This window comes from Macaca fascicularis, chromosome 12 (genome assembly GCF_037993035.2).
Source record: "Macaca fascicularis isolate 582-1 chromosome 12, T2T-MFA8v1.1".
NCBI classification, from domain to species: Eukaryota; Metazoa; Chordata; class Mammalia; order Primates; family Cercopithecidae; genus Macaca; species Macaca fascicularis.
In genome coordinates this window covers 86894856-86922713 of record NC_088386.1, presented here as the reverse complement: position 1 = coordinate 86922713, position 27858 = coordinate 86894856, and the positions used below count along the sequence as shown (strand labels likewise).

The 27858-nt window shown below is 39.2% G+C and overlaps 1 protein-coding gene across 1 annotated transcript in view; it reads left to right on the top strand.

Annotated features, from left to right (window-relative positions):
• The window catches only part of LOC123568022 (uncharacterized), a 54020-nt gene extending 28815 nt beyond the window's left edge, over positions 1-25205 (top strand). The window contains exons 5-8 of the mRNA XM_074008564.1: positions 7736-7782; positions 19875-20004; positions 22178-22251; positions 23916-25205. The gene's annotated coding sequence lies outside the window, so the exon portion shown is untranslated. The remainder of the gene's footprint in view (positions 1-7735; positions 7783-19874; positions 20005-22177; positions 22252-23915) is intronic.
• Positions 25206-27858: the final 2653 nt, after the last annotated feature.

Genomic DNA, 27858 nt, shown 5'->3' with positions numbered 1-27858 from the left:
GGTTCAATTTGGGACCTTAGGTCCAGACAGCATGGTTATGATAAAATTCAAAACCAAACTAAGCTAAACAATCATATAAATGAGCAGTCATATAAATCATAGCAGTCATATAAATGAGTTCCATTAAAAAAACAAAAAAACAAGGTTGCTTTTATAAGATAAATACTGCCTGAATTTCTGAAAATATCTCTCTGGATAAAGCATTGGGTGAAAGATTTAATTATGCCTCTGTTACTCTTCAGTACCAAACAATAGATCACAACTCATAAACAGCTTTCTGTTCTGATTTAAACATTAAAATGGTTTTTTGTCATTTTTTGTCAGCTTATCTGTCTGCTTCCTGTCTTGTCCTTCCCCTCCTCCCCATCAATCATCACGAGGTTAAAAAATTTTTAAATACAAATAAAATATTCAGAGGAGAAAATGTCAGAGTACAAGTATATATTAAAATAAAATTAATGGCTGGGTGAATAGGGATGCAGAAGAAATGTGTGCCAACCTATAAAAGTGGCCACTAAATCCCGAATGCATTATGTCTTGTTAGGATTAGGTCATAGATCCAGGATCAAATAATAGATGCTAAGATCTTATTTTTTAAGAACCTTCAAACCACCAAATCCCTTTTTTCACTAGGTTCTCCACCCCAAGTTTTTCAAAATTTCCATGGGGTAGAATGGGACAACAGAGTCACAACTATCAAGTTCTCTGATCATGGTGACCCACACCCTCCCTCCTTTTTCCAATCAGTTCAGCTTTGGGGGAGACAAATAGATAGAGGACCCTGTTATAAACTGTTTGACATTTCCCCAAATTGCCCAGTCCCTTAGGAAAGCATTATGGCATTATCAGGGTGCCAAGTACAGAACTTTTACATAATAGGCACTAAATAAATGTTAGTTTAATGGAATTAAACAGTCTAAGAGGCCCACAGCCAAGTGATGACATGCAGAACCACTGGGGCCTTTTTGAATTCCACTACTGCCGAATGATGCTAATTTATCCTAGACATTTTATCTCCTAGTGACTGGGTTCCCTAGTCTGTGAGACAGTTTGTTCAACAACCAGTCTGGTTTGAACTAAAGAAATTGGTCAATTAATAATTTCGGGAAGTGAGAAGAGTATTGACTCTACAAAGATGGCTTAAATTAACCTGACATTTATTGTATTCCACCTGCGTTTTCACCAGTGATCATTTTGTATTTTTTAAACTCCTGCTGTCTAGCTGTTTTTTGACCCAGCAAGTTGAACCAGTTTCCGAGTCTAATTGGCATAGCTTGAGTGTCCTCCTGGCTAGAGAATGCTTCTTCCAAACCATTCTGTTGTGCTCAAATTGCCCAATCAAGGTCAGCTTGAGGACTTGGGGAGTACCCAGACACCCACTTCCAGTGAGTGACCTTTTTGAGCCAACCATAAATTACAAGTTAATTCCTCTAGTCTCAATAAAACTGGCTAATTCAATCTCTTGTTTTAAAATTGAAAATCTCCCTTAATGTACCTAGCATTAAATTAACTGCATTTTGCAAATATTGCCCAAAGTGTTGGGGCTTTCCAAAGTTACTCTGAAAACAATAGCAATATTGTACAGATTAATGACAGAAATATGGTGAGATTTTTGTTTAAAACTAAATATTGGGAAAGGCTGGGTGTGGTGAACTTAAAAAACAAATTCAAGACATGGCCTAGGGAGAAAGACTTGTTTTATAGTTAAAAAACCAAGATATGCATATTGGTTCAGCTGCCTAGTTGGATTATAAAGAACCACACCTTGAATACTCTTCATGGCTTTTACTTACTAATCTTTAAAAGTCAACGTGCAGACCTTCTAGGATGAAGGCCTATGAGCTTGCTTTTCTCCGTTCCCTGGAAACCACAGGGAACCACCAGCACAACAAAGATCAAAATACAAAATACTTATGTCAATAAACTAAACGAACACTTTCATATTTCTGCCATAAGAAACATTATAAAGGGCAGTTTCTAAAGAAGCTCTTACTAAATAAAATGTTACTTTAAAATAATTCCTTGATTTCAGCAATTCTGCCTTTGGAATAGATCACATCCATTCCTCATTTTCCCTACTTAATCGATCTCCCCTCCTTAATCCAAGTTCTTCAAAACATAGTCTTTTCTGGATTTCTAATTCTGACAATCATCTGCAAGATGTCCCTTCCTCCAGGGTTGCTCCTGCACCCACCTTTTTTCCACAAGGCTGCCACAAATCAAAATCTAAAATCAAAGCCAAACTAAGCTAAACAGTATGCTGTTAGTGGAGATATATATATATATATATATATATACACACACACACACACACACACACACACACATATACACATACACACACACACATATATATATATGAAATAAGACAATTCTTCAAAAAGCAAGGGAACAATGAATACAAAGTGTAGGATTGTACTAACCTTTTAGGGGAGACAAGGAGATGACACAGGGAAGAATCATACAAATAAAGCAATGGCATTGGAAATGTTTTCATTCTTAAGTTGGATAATAAAGTTCTACTTCTTATACTGGAAAATGAGTTTGCAAGTATTTGTTCTACTATTCTGATTCATATATGTGATATCCATCCTTTTAAAAATAATCCAATATTGCCTGAGAAACTATTTTAAGTAAAGTGAGTTAAAGTTGATTTTTAAAGTTGATTTTTTAAAGTTGATTTTTTAAAGTTTTAAGTAAACACTGGTACAGATATTATACAAATATGTGAAAGTGGAAAGTATATGACTAAAAATTAGGAAAGTTTGGCTTGTGGGAACAAATGCGTATTTCTTAGACCATAAAAAGTGCAAAGTCTGGTTCAGGTTCACTTTCCCGACAATTTCCTCTCACTGCCGTCCTCTCAGACATACCACACAAGTCATAATCTTTCATGCCTCTGTGTCCTTGCGTGTTCTGTATCTTCTTACTGAACTATCTATACTTCTCTGTTGAATGGACTCCTACTCATACTAGAAGACTCAGCCTAGACGTAACCTTCTCCAAGATACTGACACACCATACTTACTTCCCTCAGGCAGAGTTATTCCCACTTTGCATTTCCAGGGCATCCTCTTTGTTACCCACCCTTTGTTATTGTACTCTGGCACTGTATGTTCACTTTCTGTTTGCTTATCAATCTCTCCATTTAAACAATATATTCCTTAAAACCGATGCTTACTCAACTTGGCATATCCAATATGTAGGACAGAACATGGTATTGGGAAGGTGTTTCACCATAAAGAGCTGAGGAACTGATTTCAATTAATACCCTAAAATGCATTAATAAGCCTTCCTCTGCTTGAGTTGCACTTGTGACCCTCAGCTCACTTAGCCTTCCAAAGAATATAATAATTTGAAAACTAATTCTGCAATCAGAGTGTGGTCAAAGACAAGTAAACAAGCACATTAAAGAGAAGAAAGATTAAAGAAACAAAAAGCCGCTGAGCCCAGCATGCTCAATGCGAGAAGCTGCACCAAAGAGGGACGGAAAAAATATCATTGAAACGCACACACTCCTACTCTCCATGGGTAGGTATGTATACAGAAACTACTGGAAACTGTCATCTATAACCTTGACTTATAGAAACTTTCAGACCCTTAGTGATTGGGGGATACTGGAAATGGGGTAGGGGACTAGCAGAGGAATACAACAGAAGAAAGGGAGAAAAAAATATATGAAGCCTTACCACCAGTGCAGTGAACATTCACTCTCCACGACAACACAGAGTAAGAGAAGTTGGCATGAGCTTCAGCCACATCAGGAGTATTGACCTTTGAAGCATACATTCAGAGAACAGTGATGCCTGCATTACTAGACTCAATGGTTTATGAAAAAGCATTGGATTAAGCGAAGATTGTCTTGTAGGCCCTTTTATTTTCCTCCATCATTTATTCAATAATGACTTACTGAGCACTGTTGACAGGCACAGTACAAAGTGCTGGGACAGACTAAAAATTAAGATTTAGTCCTTACCTTTCATAAACTCACAACCTACTAGGGAGAAAATTTGACATGTACATAAATAATTACAAAACAAATTAGAATGTGATAAATATCCCATGTGAAGTACAAACAAAGAGATTTGGAAACAGAGGAGAAAAAGTTAAGTCTTGATTTAAATATATTGACAAGAAAAGGATAAAGGATGTGACATATTATCTGAATATTGAAGAAGGGATGGAACTTTAACAGACATAGAATGAGATGAGATGGGCAAGGGAGAAGGAATAGCATGAGCATGGAGTAAATTCTGAAAACTTAGTTCATAGTATACCCTTATCCTGCTAGAAGAGTTAGTCCAGAAATCTTTGAGTCTGTCCCAAATAACAAATATTCTTATTCTATATCATACCTCTTCATAATACTTAGGGGAATTAGGCCACAACAGAGAAAAATAAAGGTCATATACCAGCTCCACAATTGTGCGTTGTAGCAAAAATTATATATTGCTAAAGATGTGGGCTTTCAGCATTGTGTGCAATACTAGAGAACACAAATGTGAAATTGCTTTTTAAAAAACTTACTTTGAAAAGGACTTCAGGGGTGTGGGATTGGATTAATCACAATTCATGCTTCATGACAAACTCTTCTTTGGGTAGTGTATGGAAACCCTTATTTATTATTTGCTTTTTAGTTGGATAGTTATTTTTAATAATGTAATGAAATTTCTTCTTCTGGCAAAAGTGACATAGTAACTGGTACTGAACTTACACTATGACTGTAAGCAACTAGAAAACTGAACATAATGTAGGAAAACAATACCTTCGGATATTGGAAAATGACCAGTGCATGTAAGTGATCCCTGAGGAAAAGAAATCAAATAAAGTGGTCCTATGATCATTCTGGCTTTCTATATGGAGACACACTCTGGACCATGCCACAGGACGGGGAATCCAAGCAGAGTACAAAGATCTCACAAAGTTGAGGAGACAGAAATTGGAAAGAAAACAAAATCCAGACATACGAGAATGTAGAACAAAAATGTCCAGCATCCAATAAAAAATACTAGACGTGAGAAGCAGCAGGAAAATTTGACCTATGCCCAGGGATAAAAGTCACTGGAAACAGAATAATAGTTAATTTCTTGTCAAAACTATGAGCCAGAAGATAACATCTCTAACATGCTGAAAATCAAAACATAATTTAATATGCTGAAAGCAAAAAATATATATATATTGTCAACCTAGAGTTCTATACCCAACAAAAATATATTTCCCAAATGAAGGCCATGGCTATAATGAAGTAACAGGGACTGGGTTGCCCTCCTGCATTAAATCACTAGAAAAACAGGTAAATATATATACTTTGATGGTTTTTAGATGCTGAACAATAGTGACGGTAACCTCTGCGATTATTCCAGAGAGAGATTCCAGGCCATAGTGCAGGGAGAAAAAGCCCAAACTGAGCCTGGTGGTATGAGACTCCAAATGCAGTCCCCAATGTGAACATTAACATGATAAGAAGATAAATACAACATATTTTAGAAATCAAAATTAAACTTCTAGGAGTGAAAACTATAATACATGAAATGCAAATTACTGGATGGGATTTCTAAGAGACAAGATACTTCAGAAGAAAAGGTTAGTTAATTTGAAGACAGAACTATCCAAAATGAACTACATGGAGAACAAAAAGATTGAAGAAAAAAATAACAGAGTACCAATGATCTGTGGGACAATATCAAGTTTTCTAAAATATATGCAATTGGAATTTCAGAAGGAGAGGAGAGACATGGAGAGACAAAAAAATTTAAAGAAACAATGACTAAAAAATATAAAATACAGTGAAAAGTATAAACAACCATATTTAAAAATTGCATCAAACACAAGCAGAGTAAACAACAACAACAACAAAAAACTACACAAAGGCACATTATAAAGTTCTGAAAATCACTGACAGAAAAATCTTAAAAGTAAGCATAGTGGGGAAAGAAGACACAGAAGCACAAAGATAGAAGACAGCTGACTTATTGTCAGAAACTACATAAGACTGAGAAAATGATTTGACATCTTTAAAGTATTGAAAGAAAAAGAAAATTGTCAGTGTAAAATTTTATATCCAGAAAATCAGACAAACAAAACCTGAGAGAATTCATCACTAGCAGATAGATGTTCTCTACAAGAACTGTTAAAGAAAGTTTTTTAGGCAGAAGAAAAAAAGAATCCAAGAACAGATGGGATAAATAGAATACAAAGACAAATAAATGTAAAATTATTTTTAAATATTAGTAAACTATATTCAATCATATTTTAATCATATTTTTAAAAGATAATACATCATGAAAAAGTGGAATTTATCCCAGGAATGTAAGTATACTGTAACATTCAAAAATCAATAAATGCAATTCACCATATAAGTGTATTAAAAAACAAACCATATGGTTGTCCCAATAGATACAGAAAAGGCATTTGAAAAAGTTCACCATCGGGCCATGATAATTAGCAAACCAGGAATAGAAGGGAACTTCCTCAAATTGATGAGGGCCATCTACAAAAAAACCTATAGATAACATCATTCATAATGGTGAAAAACTGAATACTTTCCCATTACGACTGGAAACAAGGTAAAGATGTCCATTGTTACCATTTCTAATTAATATCATAATGGAGGTCCTAGCCAATGTAATAAGGGAAGAAAAGATAATCAGAGGGCTACAGAATTACAAAGGAAGATGGTAAAACACACATGTACAATGATTGTCTGCATAGAAAACCCAAAGGTGCCTAAAAATGATATAAGGATTATATTATAAGGCTACAGTTACTAAGATAAGTTTGTATTTGTGAAAAGACAGATAAATTAACCAGTGGAATAAAAGCTTAGAAATGTCCCTCCACATGAATCAAAATTTGATGATAGCAGAAGTAGTATGTCAGGTCAGTAGGAAAATAAAAATATGCAAAAAAGTGATATTAGATTCTTACTCTTACCACATACAAAAATCAACTCAAGATGGATTAAGGACTTAAATTTGAAAAATAAAACCTTAAAATTTGTATTAGAAAATATAAGTAAATATGATTTAGTCCTTCAGATAGGGAAAGATATGCAAGATTTTTCAAAAGTGTCTGCTACAAACATTGATCAATTGTATTAAAATTAATATATTTTATCAAAAGATATATTAAAATGAGAAAAATGTCAAATTGAGAAAAGATACTTGCAATACACACATTATTAGTATCAAGAATATATAGATTCTATCAATTGACAAAAAATACATTTCTCAGAAATACATTTCTCAGAAAAGGAAACAAATACAATCAAACATACAAACATATGTTCAGTATCATTAGTGATGAGAGAAATACCAATCAAGAATGCAATGTGATACCATTTTATGCCTATTTGATTGGCAAAAATACAAAAGGAATGGTATATTTTCAAGCAATAAGAGTCTAATGTATTCCAGTTTGGCTGAAGGGTAGTATGTGTTTTACATAACGATCTTATAAGAGCGGTTTGAGGTTAACCCATAGAGAATATTAAATGCTACTAAGTTGTGTAACTCCAAGTACCCGAGGTTGTAAGGTAACTCTGGCTACTCAGATTCTCTCGTTGAAATGGAAAGTACCTTTCCCCAAAGTGGTGATCTGTGACTTAGCTCTTCAAGGCATCTTCTCTATTCTCTTTACAAACCACTGGTCACATGTTTTATATTACACAATGTAAAGCATGAAAGAAATGCTCCATTTTTTAATATAACTTTTTATTTTGGCATGCAACTTTCAGTACTTCAACTTAAAGGAATGAGGAAGATGGGGATTTCAGACATTTTGGTAAGTGTAAGAAATTTTTATTTTTTTATTTCAATAAAACAGACACCTTTATTGACTGAATGAAACTCTTGACATCTCTCAAATGCCTGGAAAGCCACATAGAAAATAATGGATTAGATTTCATTATTTAGATTTAAAAAATGTGTTTAAGGGCTTAAATTATAGAAAAGGTAGCTGTGATTAAACAATATCTGTGTGAATAAAAATGACATCTGATATTACAAAATATATACATTTTTTCAAAGCCCCTTCATATACTTTTTTGTATTGAAAAAAATTCTATGAGGCAGGGTAAGTGTTATTATTTCCATTTGCTGAGTGAGATATTGAGGGATAAAGACTAAATGACTTAGCCTGAACTGGACGGTCTCTTAATGGTAAAGCTGGGATTAAAACTCAATTATCCTGATTCAGAGTCCCATCTTCTTACTCTTTCTCTCCTGTCTTTTCACCTCTCTCTGTTCTTTCTTCCTTCTTCCCACCTTTCTTTTCTATTCTTAATATTAATTTTAACAGCTTTTAAAAATACATATTTATTGTTGAGAATTTAGAAAAGCATGAAGAAGAAATTAAAATTATAATCCTACCATTCAGATAACCACTATTAAAATATTAGTGCACAGTTTCTAGTCTTTTTCTTTCATTCTTTCTTTTTCACAGATAGGGTCTTGCTCTGTTACCCAGGCTGGAGTACAGTGACACAATCATGGCTCACTGAAGCCTTGACCTCACAGGCTCAAGCTATCCTCCCACCTCAGCCTCCCTAGTAGTTGGGATTACAGGCATGCACTACAATGCCTGGCTGATTTTGATGTTGTTCTTGTTGTTGAGATGTGGTCTTGCTTTGTTGCCCAGTCTGGTCTCGAACTCCTAGGTTCAAGTGATCTTCTCACCTCAGCCTCCCAAAGTACTCAGATTACAGGTGTCAGCCACTGTTCCTTAGTTTAGTCTTCTTTGTTCATGTACATTTTAAAAATAGGAACCACACTTGGATATAGCTTTTGTTACATGCTTTTTCAGTTAATGACATAATGTAAATATTTTCCCAAATGATTAAATATTTTTCAGAAACACCAAATGTTGGCTGCTTAGTATTGCAATATATAGATATACTAGAATTCATTTAACCAGTTCACTCTACTGTTGTAGATTGCTTTTGACGCTTCACCATTAAGAACAAGACAGGCCTGCACATATATATAAATAAATCTTGATTATTTTGTAATGATAAATTCTTAGAAGTGGCATTCTGGCATACTTTTTTTTGTACTCTAAAACATATTGTCAAGTTGCAATTCAAAAAAACTCTACCATCCGCTATGAGTGAGGGAGGTGCTCATTTCCGTGAGTCTTTGCCAATATTGTTATTACCATAAAAAGTGATGGTTAGATCAATCAAAATAATATTTATTCTTTTAGCAGATATTTAAAGAGCAATTATTATGTGCCAGGCACTGTGTTGGGTGCTAAAAGTCATCTTCCTCCTCAAAGAATTAGTCTAGTGGGAGTTATATTCAAGTAATTTTTTTTTCCTTGAGACAGGATCTTGCTCTGTCACCCAGGCTGGAGTGCAGTGGCACAATCATAGCTCACTACAGCCTCCAACTTTTGGCTCAAAGAATCCTCCCACCCCAGCCTCCAGCACTTATAGTGGCTGGAACTATAGGTGCACACCACTGTGCTAGGCTATTTTGTTTTTCTTTTTACTTCGTATAGAAATGTGTGGGGTTGGAGGGGGGCGTCTCGCTTTGTTGCCCAGGCTAGTCTCGAACTCCAGGTCTCAAGTAGTTCTCCCCCACCCTGGCCTCTCAAAGTGCTGGGATTACCCACATGAGCCACCACACTGGCCCAAGTAAGTTATTATACTTCCATTCTCACACAGTACTATAGGAGCACAAAGGAAAGATGCCTTCTCTTGAGGGACCATAGAAGGCCCCCCTAGTAGAAGTATGCCTGAGTTGAGGCTTCACAGATGAGTAGGAAAGAGGAGATAAAAGATCATAAAAAGGTTCCAGGCAGAAGAAACAACACATAAAAATAGAGAGGTGAATATGGTGTATAGGTTCAAATGCCTTCAAGCAAATAAAGCCTCACTCTAGCTGGTTAAGCCATGAGCCAGTTTAGTATCTTACATAACAAGAGGTCCTCTGCAGTGTGGCCTCAGGCAGAGTCCACATGGCTGAGCTCCTCTGCTGTGTGTTCTCCGGGCTCTTGCCTCCTCCCTGTGTTCTGCTCCAACCTCAGCATAAGAAGATATATTGTCTTTCCCACATGACCCTTTAGGAATAAATTTTTAAAAAATCTCTTTTGATCCCAAGCAGACAATTTCTCATGTCTTATTGGCCAGGCTTGGGTCACATACTTCTTCCGGATCGAAGTGCTACCTAGGGGAGTGAAATCACTATGTTTGGTTTAGACTAATCACTCAGAGAGTTGAGGAGTCAACACCCCATCCACCACATGAGGAAGTGCCAAGAGCTGAATAAGGCTGCAGCACAGACAGGAGGTGGTGAGTGGCAAGAGATGAGGTGCCAGAAGCTAAAAGAACAAAAGGGCCGTTTCATGAAGGAGGATGGAAAAGTGTCCAATGCTGCAGCGAGGTCAAGTGGCAAGAGGTTGACAGTAATTACTGTCAGCTTACTGGGTGCATACGAGAACAATTTTAATTGTGATGGTAGAAGTCAGATTTTAGAGGTTTGGAGACTAAATGTGAGATGGGGTGGAATAATCGCGGCGTAGATTCTCTCACAGGAAGTGAGGCCGTGAACAGGGGGAGAGACGAGAGAGTGACAGGAAGAGGTAGAGCAGAGTCAACAGAGAGGCTTTTTAGATGAGAGAGGTTAGAAGAGGCTTAAATGACAAGGGAAAGGAGAAAGGAGAGAGGAAGAGTAGAGGAGAGAGGGAAGAAAAATGGAATTCTCATTTCCCTGAGGAAGGTGAAAGGGTGGCCATCCGTTGGTGGGGAGGGAGTTCCGAGGAGAATGGAAAGCTTTGAAAGCTCCTCCGGGAAGGGAGCATTGATCCCTAGGAGCACTGCGGAGGGTCCAGGTGAGGTTGGGGCATATGAATTTGGAGCAGCCCAGGTGGCGTGATTTCTCTCTAGGAGCACTTGGTAGCTAGCATGTTGGCTCGGAGGTGGCAATGGTTGGCCTGATCCAGGATGAAGTGACAGATCACAGAGCTAGGTGTGATGGGAAGAGAAAGGGAATGCAGCAACCAACTACTAGGGGAAGGCGTGAGGGTGTAATGAGAGTAGTTGGATAAAAGTTATGGACGAGGTGTATGTTTGAATTTTGCATTTCAGAAGCTGAACAGTTTGGGGCTGTTGAGTGTGTGAGCATGGAGGTGGATGAATAAACCGAAAAGTAAAGTTTTCATGAAATAGGATGATAGCACTCTATACATCGATTGTGAGGGTATAATGTGGGCTTTATGAAGGGCAATCTGGCAAGCTTTAAATACTAAAAACATGTACATCCTTGAATCTAATAATTCTAACTGTATTTATTCCATAGATTTACTTCCACATGTGTGAAATGATGCACAGTGACAGTTATTCACTGAAGCATTATTAATAAAAGACTAAAACCTAAATCCATCAAGGATTTGGTTAAAAAGAAGGCAGTTCCATATGTATTGATGTGGAAGGTTATTCCAATTACAGTCTTAACTTAAAAACAAGCAAAGAGACCAGGTACGGTGGCTCACGCCTGTAATCCCGGTACTTTGGGAGGCTGAAGCAGGCAGATCATCTGAGGTCAGGAGTTTGAGACCAGCCTGGACAACATGGTGAAACCCTGTCTCTACTAAAAAATACAAAAATTAGCTGGGCATGATGGTGGGCACCTGTAATCCCAGCTACTGAGGCAGTAGAATTGCTTGAACCTGGGAGGCGGATGCTGCAGTGAGCTGAGATCACACCATTGCACTCCAGCCTGGGTGACGAGAGCAAAACTCTGTCTCAAACAAAAAAAAAAAAAAAGCAAAGAATAAAAGAAATTATAAAATCTTACTGTTTATGTTCCAAAACACACACACAAACACATACATACACCCCATAAAATACCTATCCATTTTCATAGGCTGATTATAAGAGTCGCCTTTACTGAGTGTGGTGGCTCATGCCTGTAATTCCAGAACTTTAGGAGGACAAGGTTGTGGGAATCACTTTAGCCCAGGAGTTTGAGACCAGCCTGGGCAACATAGTGAGACCTCGTCTCTACAAAAAATTAAAACATTAGCCAGGCATGGTGGTGAGCACCTGTAGTCTCAGCTACTCGGCAGGCCGAGGTGGGAAGATCCTTGAGCCCCTGAGTTTGAGGTTACAATGTGCTATGATCGTGCTACTGCACTGTAGCCTGGGTGACAGAGCAAGACCCTGTCTGTACAAATAATAAAGAAAAGTAAAAGGGGATTGTCTTTAGAGAGTTCCTGCAGAGCTTGGTGGCTGGATGTGAGTAGAGGGGAATTCCTAAGGTTCATAATCCCTTTATTTGCTTTCAGTTTTGTTTTTGTTTTTTAACCACGTGTGAGAAGTGGTTCTTTGTAGGAAAGAGGGGAGGGTGGACTCTCAGATCATATTACATACCCAGGTGTCCACGGATACCCACCTGCAAAGTTTTGGGAAGACAAGATTCAGGAGGGAGAAATAGTGAATCAAGCGTGCGGATTGAAGCTCCAATTCTGCTGCTCCTAGGGGCATGACATGAAAATGGGAAGAAAAATATTCTTACCTCTCAGGGTTGTTCTAAGGAAGCAGAGAAATTATAATGTGTTTCATAATGGTAAAACAATATTAAAAAGCAAGGTATTTGTTAGCAAACATTTATTGAACATTTACTATACTCCAGGCACTGAATTAAAATGGTAATTATTTCAATACTTTATTAATAATTCTTTTTTCCTCATTTAAATGAGTGTTTACAGTTGTTCATTATTATGGTTGTTTCTTGCTAAACATCAGTTGCCCTTCTATCTGTGTTCCTAATCTGTCCCCAGGCTCCCACCCACACCTGACTGGCCTTTGTTTATACTACATTAACTAGAACATAATTTCTTAAGAGGCCAGGGACCCCATTCAGCCTCCAGACATGTTTTATTTGCCCACAGATTGTTTATTTTGAGATGGTAGACGACATTGGGAAAAAAAAATAGGCACATACTTTTAAAGTCCAGATTTTGAACTTTTCTAGAAAAATCAGAAGACCTGGCAACAATGTGCCTCAGGGCAGCAGACCACTGTAGCCTAGCAGGGCCGGCCTGTTTGGCCAGGCTGTGAACATTCTTTCTTCTGACATGATGCTCACCCATGCTGTGTATGCTCCTGCCTGTCCCCATTGACAGTAGAGTTTCCCACACCTGGAATAATGCCAGGGATGACTGTTCCCTACTTTCTTGACTTACAAGTGAGTGTGGAAACAGGGGGGCTTTCCTATTCCTGTCAGCACAATCAGGTCCTTGTTCAGGGACCAGGTCCAGGTCTAAGAGGAAGCAGGGGACTTGGCCAGGGCACACAAAAGACACAATGATTAAAGGGCTGGAAAACAGAACCTATGAGGTAAGTTTTAAGGAACTGGATTTTTTCCTGGAAAAAAAGAGGATAAAGGATGACTCAATTGTCTTCTTTAAGTATATGGGGTAATTATGAAGAGAGTGATACCAGCTGCTCTCCACCCCCAAACCCGCTAGAGGAAAAGTGTGTGTCCTGTGGCAGGAGGCTTGCAGCTGAGCCATAAGGGACTTCACTAAGAATTTAGGTTGAGAGATGAGGCGCCTCCATCTGCCTCATCTGACCCTTATGAGGGTCAGGCTAGACTCTTCTATCTGAAACTCAAAAAATAAACTGGATAACTCCTTGAATTCTTTCCCAATTTTAATTCTTAATGCCTTCCTCTACCACATTCTCTTTTATTTCTGTAGGCTTATCAGAAGAAAGTTAGAAAAAGCTTTCCTGAATAAGAAAACAGGGCATGAATCACTTAAAATTCTCTTTAGCAGCATCTATCCTTGATGTTACCACACTAAAAAATGTATGTACACTCTTTCTGAACATGCAATTAGAACACAGCTGGGAAAGTACTTAAGATTCTTCTCCCAAGTTAACTTTTTACCAGCCAAATTGCTATGGGTATAGTTTGCTCAGCTGATGCTAGGAGAATAGTTCAGAGGACTTAATCGAGTGCAGTGCTTATGTAGACAAAAACATTGCTACATTATCCAGTCTTAGTTGTTTTTACTTAGTTTAAAAGATTGTGGTGAGTTTTCATGTCTGTTCCTGTTGTGAATTCCATGAGTCAATGCAGAGGAGCTGGAGGAGTTTTCCAGGATGTCACAACTACTGGACAACATCCGGTACAGTAAATTAGAACACAGACTCTGGTTGGTAAATGGTGATGGGACATTTAACACTTCAAAATAACAATCAACCTTTGTTGTGAGCCAACCGGGTGCTGAGTGCTTTTCATGTTGATCTTCATAATGACTCTGTAAGGTAGGTATCAATAGTCTCATTTGACAGATCAGAACAGAGTCAAAGAGAGGAGTAACTTTCCAAGGCCACATGGACCGCAAGTGCTGACATTCAGATTCAAGTCTAAATCCAAATTCAAATTGCTTGACTCCAAAGTCTGTGTTGTTATTTATTTATTGTTTATTATTATTTTTTATTTTCAAGACGGAGTCTCACTCTGTCACCCAGGCTGGAGTGCGGTGGCATGATCTTGGTTCACTGCAGCCTCTGCCTCCCAGGTTCAAGCGATTCTCCTGCCTCCGCCTCCCAAGTAGCTGGAATCACAGGTGCCCACCACTACACCTGACTAATTTATGTATCATTTAGTAGAGACGGGGTTTCACCATGTTGGCCAGGTTGGTCTCGAACTCGTGACCTCAGGTGATCCACCCACCTTGGCCTCCCAAACTGTTGGGATTACAGGCATAAGCCGCCATGCCCGACCCATCTGTGTGTTTTCATGTGACTACTCTGTGTGGATTCACTTTGTTAGGGTGTGCCAGCCAAGGTGTCCAGAACAGAACCATACAATGGAAGGGGTAATTTGGGTCAGTCTCTCTCACAAAGAGAGCTCATGAGCTCCCAAGACACATAAAGGTACTGGTTGCTGAGTATATCACAATTAAATAGCCTCATTACCTTTCTGCACCTGCAGTTCCATTTTCTACCTTGTTCATGCAGTCATCTGTCGAAGTCTTTTGACATACAACCGTAAGTCCTCAGAGCTACAGTTCCTTACTTCCCACCAGTAAGCACAGTCCTTCCTCAAGACTATTTAAGTGGTCTGGCTCTAAGTATACTGTGTTCCTTGTGGAGTGGCCCATGGGTCTTGTGCTGCAACATTACCTAGACTATTGGCTAAAAATATGATTCCTGAGCCTCACCATTGATCTACTGAATCAGAATCCCCAGGAGCACATCTGACCCTTAACAAGTATCTCAAGTCTTTTTCACACACACTTAACTTTTAGAATTATTGCTCGTAAAGCAGTGGTTGTTAACCTTGGACGTACATTGCAATCACCTGGAGAAATTACATTCTGGAGATTCTAGAATCTCCACCCCCAGAGATTCTGATTTGCCTGAGGTATGGCCTGGGCATCATATTAAGAACTTTCCAAGCGATCTTAACATACAGCCAAGACTAGCATCACTGTCTTAGATCCAGAGCACTGCTTCTCAAACTTGTCGTGCACATCAGAATCATCTGGAGGTCTTGTTAAAGCACAGGTTGCTGGGCCCACTCCCAGAGTTTCTGATTCAGCAGGTCTTAGGTAGGACCTGAGACTCTGCATTTCTAACAAAGTTCCCAGGTGATGCTGATGATACAATTTTAGGAACCTGCACTTTAAGAACCATTGGTTTAGAGACTCAATAATAGTATGCACCACTGCTAAATTTTAAATGATTAAGGACAAATCTTGTTGCTTTTAGGAACCACACTTTAAGAACCACTGGTTTAGAGACTCAATAATAGCATGCCCCACTGCTAAATTTTAAATAATTAAGGACAATCTTGTTGCTTTGAAGGCATCAGGGATATTTTTTAGATTCCAGCCCTGATTTAAATAATTTTGCACATTTTGAGCCCACTGTAGACTAGATCAAGTCATCCTTGTTAATAGAAGAATTATTAACCTCTTTTTCCTAGAGGGGATTTAGATTTAGATTCAAGGGAGTGAAATTAGCATTTAATTGGAATCAATAATTGTGCTTCTTGGGCAAATTGCCCCTGGCAAAGCTGGAAGGAATCTGAAAAGTGGAGATCCATGAAAGTCACTTCCAATATGATGTGTACTAGAACAATAAAATGGTATGCAAAATAATATATCTTTGCGTAAGCGCCTGAATAAATCTTGGCCTTGTCATTATTAGCCCTGTTTCCATTCCTGCTATTGCCAGAGATGGTGAGTACAGTGATTGATTCCTCTGGGACTAGGAATCACTGGAAGAGGCAGGGTCACTGTGAATGGTCATGCAGCCTGCACACTGCACAACACCAGGGACATCATTCACATAGACTTCAGTGGGAATTGCACCCTCCGGAGCTGTGCTACATGGCTTACCTGGGAGAAGGCTATATTTCTTCTGGAGTTATAGAAATCTTAACCTCTCTCTAGGAACCAGGACCTAGAAAGCATTATAACACATGTCCAGAGGTCAAAGTTCAGTCCACTGTTGGTTCAGTCCACCATACCTGCTTCCCCCATTTCGACATGCTGGCTCTGGATGACCCACTGGGGAGGTGTATTAGTTGGTTTTCATGCTGCTGATAAACACATGCCTGAGACTGGGTAATTTATAAAGAAAAAGAGGTTTAATGGACCGACAGTTCCATGTGGTTGGGGAGGCCTCACAATCATGGCGGAAGGCTTACATGGCAGCATACAAGAGAGAATGAGAGCCAAGTGAAAGGGGAAACCCTTTATAAAATCATCAGATCTTGTGAGACTTATTTACTACCACAAGAACAGTACGGGGGAAATCACCCTCATGATTCAATTATCTTCCACTGGGTTCCTCCCACAACACGTGGGAATTATGGGCGCTACAATTCAAGATGAGATTTGGATGGGGACACAGCTGAACCATATCAAGAGGAATGGGGGAGAACAAGAAGTTCCCACAGTGTCTGTTCACGTGCACAAAGAGACATGAAAAATCTTGTTGGGTGAACCCTGATCGCACCTTTGAGGGCTAGGGGAGGGACAGACAGAAGGCCTTTGTGGAGGGTGTAGGTCTTGCTCTTCAGCTGGATCTTGCTCTTCAGCCAGATTCCTTTATTCCTTACATCTTTACCTTTACACAGCCTTCTATTTTTTTTTTTAAATGTCCCCTGTACCACCCTAAAGCAACCACATAAGACATTTTTTTTGGATAACTTCCTATTTTAAATATTCTTATCTGAGTCCCGAGGTCTGTCTGGTTTCAGCTCTGGACATGGGGTCATTCTTGAGTGCAGTCTGGAGTTCAATCAGGGCATCTTTATCTCAGCTCCCCCCTCAGGCAGTCACTCCTTCAAGAACGGGCATGAACATCCTCCATCTCCTCGTGTGGAAGTAGGTCTGAGGCTGAGGTTCTAAGCTAGGAGGTGGGGGAGCCATGCCAGTCTGAATAATTGAAGTGAATAAACCATTGGTTTTTATGTAAATCTTTCAGACCACAAGAATGAAATTTCGGAGGTGGATTGATCCATCGGGGCGTTTCATCTCAAACCTGTTATTATGGACTAAATTTTTGTGTCCCTCCCCAAATGTATATGTTGATGCCCTAATCACCAGTGTGGCTGTATTTTGAGATGGAGCCTCTAAAGAAGTAATTAAGGTTAAATGAGGTCTTAAGGATGGGTCCCTAACCCAACAGGTTGAGTGTCCTTGTAAAAAGAGATACCAGACAGGTCTCTCTTGCTTCACCATGTGAGGACATGGTAAGAAAGAAGCCAGCTGAATGCCAGGAAGAGAGCTCTCACCAGGAACTGAATCAGTCAAAACCTTGATCTAGGACTTCTAGCCTCCAGAACTGCAAGTAAATGAATTTCTGTTGTTTAGGCCACCCAGTCTGTGGCATTTTGCTATGCCATCCCAAGCAAACTAATATACCCATCCTTTCCCTTCTTGCCCCATGTCAACCCAAGCTCCTCCACAGCCAGAGCTGGATCAGGTCAAGATAAGTCCCTCATCGTACTCACCATGGCTTCTCCCCACCTCCACCACTAGCTTATAACACCTGAAGCAGGGACTGGGTCTCAGCCACTCTCATCATGCCCTAGTGCTGAGCAGGCTCTTCTCCTGCAGTCATGAGTGAGTGCATAGTGATGGTGCATGACTGTAGAGGGTGCAGCAGGGGAGCCCCTGTGCTATTCTTGTTACTTCAACTTTTACTTGTTTAAAATATTTGTGCAAATTTATGGAGTGCATAACATTTTTTTTTTTACATGTATATAATTTGTAGTGATCAAGTCAGGGTATTTAGGGTGTCCATCCCCTTTTACTTTTAATGCTACATTAAGAAAGCATCTATTCTCAGTGCTAAAACATCACGTGAATTCATTGAGGCAAGGAATGGCTAAGACACCAGAGCAAAACCAAGTGAACACAGATTATTATGTCAAATGTAGAAGACAAAGAACTTTGCATCATCTGCCCCAGCTCAGGCACCTGTCTCCTCGCACTTGGCTGGGATTGGCAGACACTTACTATGGTGGACAGCTTGAGATGCAGGAGGTGGTTGTGGAGTGGGAGGGCCAGGGAGCCAATTTCTTCTCAGAAGGCTGGAAATCCTACATCAGAAGCCTCTGACATTTAACTAGAATGATCTACCCAATCCTTAGCAGGAAGATACTCAAAATATCTGACACCTGGTAAGGTAGTTGTACACAACCCATGCAGCTATATTAGTGCATAACTATGCAGTGAGTTCAACATTATTTCCAATTTTCCCATTTGCTTCAGATACAAAAGCCACATTCATGGGCACAGCTAGATCAGGGCAGTTCAAATCCAGCCTGTGCAATTCATCAAAGGACTATGAGTGCCACCATGCGAGTTACCCAGAGAACTAATTCACTCAAGAAGATGGGGGCACAAGACCCAGCTCTAAATCAGATACGTTTAACTAATGCAAATGTTGCTTCTGATTTTAAACCAAATATTGGGGAACCAAAGAAATAATGTCCATAGCAATCCTTGCCAAACACAAATATATGAAACACACAAATTGACATCTTATTTTCATGAATACCTTCTTCACTCCAAGCCTTCAAACATTGCAAGGAATCAGTTTAGAGAGATATAGGGAATACTCCAAATAGAAGGTTTTGTTTATACTCTAGGAGTTATGTAATGTAATGTGAAAAAATTATTTCTAGTAAGTCCTGGCATAAATTGTGTAAGCTGAGAAACAGTGATAAAGGAAGTGGATGTAACTGAATATAAGGATCCAATCCAAATTGTTCAGGCCATATGTAATTCTTGCACATACTGGAGCACATATTTTGAGAGGAAACTTTGGAATTCATCTACACAATATGGCAAAGTAGAATTGCTTCAATTCTGCTACAGGATTTTATATAAAAGTATTCATTTCAGTCACAGTAGTACCTCAGTTATTCAAATGCCATTTATGTAGCAAATGTATTCAGAACCGAGAGAATCTGGAAAAAAAAAAATTGAAGGCCTTGTCATGATTAAAATATGTAAGTCCATGTACTAAATGCCATTCATTTTACTTCCTAGAAGAAATCCACATTACTCAAGATCCATACATAATTTTCTAATAGGTTTGGATATTTGATATTGGAATATGGCAGAGGCTGCTAGTGGTTGACCCGAACACCTTCTTCTATTTTTACTTGGTATCAGAAACTCAATTTTATTCAAGGAACTCATGTACTCAGATAGAAACTACATTACTCAGTGTTCTTAAAACTATAAGTGTGACAAACTTTTGAGCAATGGGATACAAACAGAAATGTTGTTGTAAAGGAAGTCTAGGTTGTACCCCACCAAGGTGGGACCCAGCCCTCTGCATTCCTGCCTTCCTGCCTTCCAATCTGCTGCCCGGAATTCTGGTCTGTTGTCTCTAGGAACCATCTTGACCACATGAGTTACACCCTGTGGATATTGCCACAGAGAGCTAAAGGAGCCTGAATGCCTATGAAATTCAAGATGTGCCTACTGGTCTTGTGCTGCATATCTCTGGAATTTGCACAGCGCGTAAATAAGTTTCTTTCTTGTTTTAGTCACTGTTAGTTTATTCTAAATGTTTACCTGTGCATATAAATTTATCCTAATAAATGTGCTCAACGTAAATAAAAACTAGTAAATTGTTAGCTTTCTGGTTACTAGAAACAGATAATATGTGGGAGGAAGGATGTCTGACATCCTTAATAATGAAAGAGACATTAAAAAAAAAACAAAACCCCCAAACAGCCAAACCTATAAATGAGTTTTCATGGAAATACTTTTAAAGGGTAGCATTCTTTTATTCCTATTAAGGCAAATTGTCCTACAAGTCTCTCATAGGCACTGAAGTCATCAATACGTAACAGAAAATCAGAATCACCTGAATTAATGATCATGGCTCGGAGTCATCAAGAAAACAGCAAGTTATATTTGGTTTAAGAGAGTTCATATAAATAGTTTAAGTCAAAATATCTTAGTTTTTTTTAAAAAATTCCCCTAATGAGCAAACAAAAGGAGCACACTTTCTGGAAATTCTATAATATGAAATAGCACTTTTAAAGTTTTTTAAATAATTGTGTTTTCACTGTACATATATGGTTTTGTTTGTTTGGACATTGTGCTGATTTTACGTAAACATTATTTTCTTAAAATATTTTTCCATTTTAATAATTTTATTTTGGTCTGCATTCCAATTAGACATACTTTTTTCCCACAAAAAAAATTAAAATGAAATTAAACCAAAATAAGAGAACATAAAAATCTCAAATAATAGGCTTGAGCTTTGGAGGCAACAAAACAGTTATGCCTTACTCCTTTTAGTTACTGGAGAGTTTTAGTTCTTTTATTCAAATCGTGTGAAAGTCTCACCTGAGTAAAAGGTTTGCACAGATGAGTGGAGAAAGGGTCAGTTCTTTCTGGCAAGGATCAGAAGTCAGCCTAAAGGCAATCTGATCTTTAAGCCAAACCCAGATACGTGAGAAACCTATGACAAGTGGGAAATCTACTGAGAACTTGCTGGTTTTCTGCCATTCTCCAAACAAGACTAAAGATGGCAGGAGCATAAACAATGGAAGCAAAAGATTAAAGAACAAAAACTTGTGAATAAAATCCCTTTATACTATCTTCATTCATGCAAAACAACAGGAACCCTTCCCTCTAATGCTTTAAGATCTTCCATAAGGTAGATGCCATCACCACCTACTCCCTTGCAATCCTCCAATTTCTAGTATTCTTCAGGTGTCTTATCAATTATCATAATTTTTGCCCACTAAAGTTATTAGCTCCATAAAGCAAAGGACTGTGTCTCTGTCAGTCACAGTTATATATACCCATGACTTGCCTAGCACAGGGCCTGGCAAACAGTATTACACTCATTTGGACATTGGATGGTTAGATAAATGGAAGAAGGAAGGAAGGGAGGGAAGGAGGGAAGGAGGGAGGGAGGGAGGGAGAGAGAAAGGAAAAAAGGAATTTGGAGGAGGGTATGATTAGGCACATAATAGGCAAAGGAAATTTAACCAGAAAGTTATCTTTATCTCTTACTGTCTTCAACCTAACTTTTATTCTCTGAAAACATTGGGGTTCATTGGGAAGAAAAGAGAGAAAATGTAAAGAGAAAATAGCAGAAAACTGTAATGAGATGTAAATGAAGCTATGGAGAAGGTTGACCAAATTAAGTTCTCTAATCTTCATCCCTACACACACACACACACACTCTTCTAATATATATATATATAGCTGTCCAACACAGGCCAGACATTGCCCCCTAAGAAGAGTTACTCTGATTAGACTGTGTGAATTAGCTAATAGTCAATAATATGCAAACTTCAGACAAGTCTGACAATAAGCCCACTGAAGGGACTTTCCTGTGTGGTAGGGCAAGGCCCAGAGACCACACTTGAAGTGAATGAATTTGCATTATGCTTCACTTTCCCTCCAACTCTTTAGTGCTCTGCTTGAAGAGTAGTAACAAGTCTACAACCTGGACACGAAAAGCAGAAAAAGGAGGTAAAGAAGCCCAGCTTATCCAGAAACTGAGGAATACTCCTACAAGAACATTGAGTAAACCACAACTTTGCAACTCATTTCCTTAACTAGGAACATAAAGCTCAACAAAAAGCCACAGAAAGATGAACAGAAGAATGATGCAACATGCGATATACATTATGGCTGCTTACCGGTATTTCTTGTTCTCTTCTTCTAGGCTCAATGAGGACTGCTTCCTCCCCCATCTACTGAAGTTAGGTGTGGTCATATGATTTTCCATGTCAATAAAATGTGAGTGGAAGTGACAGGGGTCACTTCCAGGTGAAACATTTAAAAACAAGTGATAGTTTCTCCATGATCCTTTTCCCTTCTGCCACCATGATCGACAGTATTCCAAATCATGGCGCCTTCACCACTCTGGGTCCTGGAGTGAGGATGATATACAGTGGGAGTTAGCTAGCTATAGCCTGTGTTCACCTGTTTTTGTAAATAAAGCTTCATTGGAACATAGCTATACCCATTTGTCTATGCATAATTTGAAATGACAATGGCAAAACTGAGTTGTTACAACAGGGACCATATAGCCTAAAACCCTAAAGTGTTCATTAAGTGGCCTTTTAAGAAAACATTTGCAGACTCCTCATATAGACCCTGATCCTCCCATGCCCACTTAATTCAAGGGGATATGTAGGTTGAAGGGGAAGACAAACCTTTGTTACTCTATACCAACAAAAATTGGGGGCTTTTTGGTTACTCGTATATAACTTAGGTTATTCTGACTGATACAAAACTATTTAAAAATCACTTAATTTGTATGCATGCTATTAATAGAAATATTCTTCAAGAACTAGTAAAAACAACTAGGATAGTACTAAACACAGAGCAAGTACTTGGGTAGTAAGTTTTCCTTTTCTTGGTTCGATATCATCATAGATGAGGAGTGCAGAGCACAGGTGCGATCAGGAATGGGCTATGTGGCAGCTCCCTCAGAATGCATTGCCACTGCTACTATAGCAGTAGCTTTTCAACAATTTTAAAAGAAAAGATATTGACATGACAGTTATTAAGATGGTTCACGCCTGTAATCCCAGCACTTTGGGAGGCCGAGGCGGGTGGATCATGAGGTCAGGAGATCAAGACCATCCTGGCTAACATGGTGAAACCCCACCTCTACTAAAAATACAAAAAATTAGTCGGGCATGGTGGTGGGTGCCTGTCGTCCCAGCTATTCGGGAGGCTGAGGCAGGAGAATGACTTGAACCTGGGAGGCGGAGCTTGCAGTGAGCCGAGATCTCTCCATTGCACTCCAGCCTGGGCGACAGAGTGAGACTCCCTCTCAAAAAAAAAAAAAAAAAAAAGCAAAGATGGTTAAAAGACATTAGAAGAGGCTGAGTGAAAGCAAACATGGGTCTGTTCCACACAGGGTGGAAATGTCAATTGTCAGAACACGAGAGGCGCAGAGAAAGGAGGCAAAGAGTGATTCTTTTATTATGATTGCTTCTGTGATGCTGAAGCCCAGCTATGCATTTGAAGCAGAGGTGGAAAAAACTGTACTTAACTAGCTTCAGTAATAAAAATGATTTTTGAATCATCATGTAATGATTCGGTAATGAAAATGAAGTTTCGAATGATGTAAATAATTTTTTTAAAAAATTCTGGAAGAAAGCTAAAAAAAATTGCTAAGTGTTTAATAATAATACCAACACTTTAATGCTGTTATAATGTTCCAAGCACTCTTCTGAGCACATGACATATTTTAGCCCTTACTATAATCCTAACCCTATGAGTTAGGTATTATCCTTTTCCCCAGTTTACTGATAAAGGGGTGAAGCACAGAGAAACTAAGTAGCTGGCCCAAAGTTAGCAATTAAAAGAGGTAGAGTGGGGTTCAAATGCAGGCATTCTGAGTCTAGTGCAATGTCTCTTAACCACCTTTCTCTATTGAATGTTCACAGGTATTACTACTGGACTTGGGACACAGTATGAAGGCAAAGACTCATGGCTAGGCTGCTGTGTTGTCTATGGTGCTTTTGGCTCTAAGTGTCAGAAAACCCAATTCAAACTGGCTTAAACAATGAGAAAATGTATTATTTCATGGAACAGAAGCCCAGAGGAAGGACAGCTACAAAATTGGTTGAATCAGTGATTTATTGATGTCATAAGGAACCCAGGTTCTTTTTTGCCTTTTGATTTTGTTGTCCACAGCATTGACTTCACCTAAGGCTGGTTGCCCTATGGTCAATAATAGCAAACTGAAGCAAGGGGCACATATGTTCTTCTTTGTTGCTACCCAGCCAGAAAGAGAAATGCTCCTATCCTCTTCCATTCTTTCTGAGCCAAATTAGGTCACATGTTCATGCCTGGAGGGTGGAGGGGAAGATAACCAGGGCAATGTCACATGTTGCTTGTCTTAGAAAAAAACAAGATTCCTAGAGTTGGAGACGGGGTAAATTTCTCCTGAGTCAATCCTACGGCTAACTAAGGAATTTAATAACTGAATAAAGTCAGCCTTTGGTTAGCAAGGAGGATGAAGTTTGATGAGAAAACAACCGACAGTGTCTACTATACAGCACGTATTCAGCTGAAGCACAATCACATCTGCCAACTTGATTATTTCTGCTACACTTTTCCTGGGGATCCTTCCACAAAGACAATGTATTGAGATGGTAAAATTCATACTCTCCGTTGCATCATGAGTTTCAATCTTAATTCTGAAATCTGTTCATGAGCAAGTTGTTTCAAATCTTGAGAGACTAGATATACAAATGGACAATGGCCAGACCATACATAGAAAATAAAATTCTGACCCACAACCCAAGGAAACCAGTCCAGAAAGTCAGTCTACTATCTACAGTAACCAGTTCAGGAAGTCAGACTACTATGTCTAGCAGGCAGTCCTTGAAATAAACAATAACTCCCATTGGCCCAAAATGGCCAGGGCTTGATTAATAACTGACAACTTCTACATTTTTGCCCCTCACCCACCTTGGCTTCCAACTTAGGACCAACTAGAGAAAGCCGACTACGTACATCTGAACAATCACATAGGATGCCCCACTTCTAGTTATCTCACCTGCAGCTTCCCCATGCCAACAGCCTCCAGTTGGGGTGCACCTGAAGCCTTCCCTTTCTTCTGCTATAAAACTTTCCCACTCCTCTGCCTGCTAGAATCTCTGCCCAGTGCAAGTGATGGTGGCCAACTTCCTCACTGTAGCAAGTTCTCAATAAACAGTCTTTGCTTGTTACCATTTGGGTGATCTTCATTTATCTCCACATTTTCTGAGCTTCAGTTTCCTCATCTGTAAAAGTAGGGATAATAATAATACCAGCTTCTGAGGGATGCTGTAAAGATTAAATGAAATGAGATTATGTATTAAAGCCCCTAGCATGCTAATTGTTATGGACTGAAAATTATCTCTTGAGAAATAATTACTCATTTGACTGGTGGACATATTTATGGGGGGCAAAGAAACTCTGCAGGTATCACCATACGGCATGATTCAGAAAGCAAAGTAAATACTATGTGGTCTAAGCAGAAAGGCCTAGGGTCACACAGCTGTTTTCCTGTGTGAGCAAGGAGCTCTTTTGTACACTTTGCCTGAACTACCCCATAATGAGTGGGTCCTTCACTGGCCTCTCTGTGTGTTGCTTAGGGCAATGAACCTGGCCTGGATTGTGGTAAGTCAAAAATGCAAAGAAACTGTTGACAGCTTCCAGTGCCAGCACTATATCTTGTACATAGTAGGTAGATAGTATGCACTTATTAGGTGACTGACAGAATAAACATAAAGCACTGCTAAAAACCTGAGAATATGCCAAGTGTGGTGGCTCACGCCTATAGTGCCAGCTACTTGGGAAGCCAGGGTGGGAGGAATGATTGAGCCCAGAAGTTTGAGGCCAGCCTGGGCAACATAGCAAGACTTTGTCTCTAAAAATTGTTTTTTTAGTTTCAATTAAAAAAAATATTTGAGAATAGATTTGCTATTGCATGTGGAAACTATTTTCCTGTAGTCTAAGAAGCTAAAATTTCAAGGATCTGTGATGGAAACGGGTGCTTTGGTCTTCACAAATATTTCAAACTACAAAAATTAGAATTGATTACTACAACTGAAAAAAGAACAAGAAGAAATATGATTAAAATATAATGAGGAAGGCATGAAGTGGGAGAGAGAGAGAGACAGAATGAGAATGAAATTTTTTTTCCCATGGGAAGCCAGAGGCTGCCATGGGAGACATCAGAGGACAGAATGGGATAAATGTCTTAGGGAGCAGGAGGAGAAAGAGGTGATTCATTCTCTCAAGGTTAATTAAGAACATTTTAAGTGTGTATCTATTTATTTATTTATTGAGATGGAGTCTTGCTCTGTCGCCCAGGCTGGAGTGCAGTGGCACAATCTTGGCTCACTGCAACCTCCACCTCTCAGGTTCAAGTGATTCTCCTTGCCTCAGCCTCCCAAGTAGCTGGGTTTACAGGTGCCCACTACCACGCCTGGCTAATTTTTTTGTATTTTTAGTAGAGACGAGGTTTCACTATGTTGGCCAGGCTGGTCTCAAACTCCTGACCTCGTGATCTGCCTGCCTCAGCCTCCCAAAGTGCTGGGATTACAGGCATGAGCCACCGCGCCAGGCCATTTTAAGTGTTTATTGTGTATACCCATCTATGTTGTAGATTATTCTGATTAAAAAGAGTTTAGTATCTAAGAGAAAGGTAAAGGTGGAAAGAGCGAAGGTGAAAGTAACTGTGGTTGGGAGAATTCCAGATTAGAGTCAGTTCATCCTCCAAACACTGCTCCTAATGATCAAAGAATATGAGAAGTCATCTGATCATACTGATTCAGAGAAAATACAGTGAAGTACCTGCCTGATGTAAGGTGAGTCAGGGCTTCTTCTCACGAAAATGATTTATGGGATTCCTCTGGTTCATAATGACCTCTCAGCATGAAAAACCTAAGAGGCATCCCACTCAGCCACCAGTCTGAGCACATGCAAACACATAAGCACCCGGGAGTTGGGGTGGGGGAAATAGTACTTTGAGGTGATAATTGTAGTCTCGGGTGCAATGGTCTGAATGTCATGTCCCTCCAAAATTCATATGTTGACATCCTAACCCCCAATGTGATGGTATTAAGAGGTGAAGCCTGTGGGAGGCGATTAGTTTACAAGAATATAGCCCTCCTGAATGGGATTAGTGCTGTTATCCAAGAGACTCAAGTGCTGTTATCCAAGAGAATGCTGGTTCGTTTACCCCTTCTGCCCTGTGAGGTTACAGCAAAAAGCAGCTGTCTGTGAGCCAGGAAGAGGCCCCTCAGCAGACACCGAGTCTGCTGGTGCCTTGATCTTGGCCTTCTTAGCCTTCAGAGCTTTGAGGAATAAATTTCTGTTGTTTACAAGCCACCCAGTTTATGGTATTTTGTTATAGCAGCCAGAACAGACTAAGACATCTGGCAAACACTGAAAGCTCAAAGACTAAAAATTAGTCTTTGATTATCTGTGGCAGAAGATAGTATGGAATCAAAAGAGCCCTGTTTCATTTAAGTGATAAAACAGCGAGAGACTATTGGGAGGCAGAGACTTCACTACAATCTCCTGCTGCATGCCTTAAATAAGAGTGATTTTTTTTAAAAAAAGCTCAGGCCTGATGTTTCAACAATTGCCAGACAGATGTTTGCTGTAAGGGCCAGGGTCTGCGCTCACTCACTGCTTCTCCATTTGGATCCATTACTAGAATAACTCCACTTCTTCTCTTCTTTCATGACAGTAACTCCTCATTCTCCACCTCTCCGTGTGGCAAAAGGCTATTGACATCCATAAATAGACCCACACAAATATATTTAGCTGATTTTTGATAAAGGTGCAAAGTAATTTAATGGAGGTACCTTCTGAACAAATGCTGCTGGA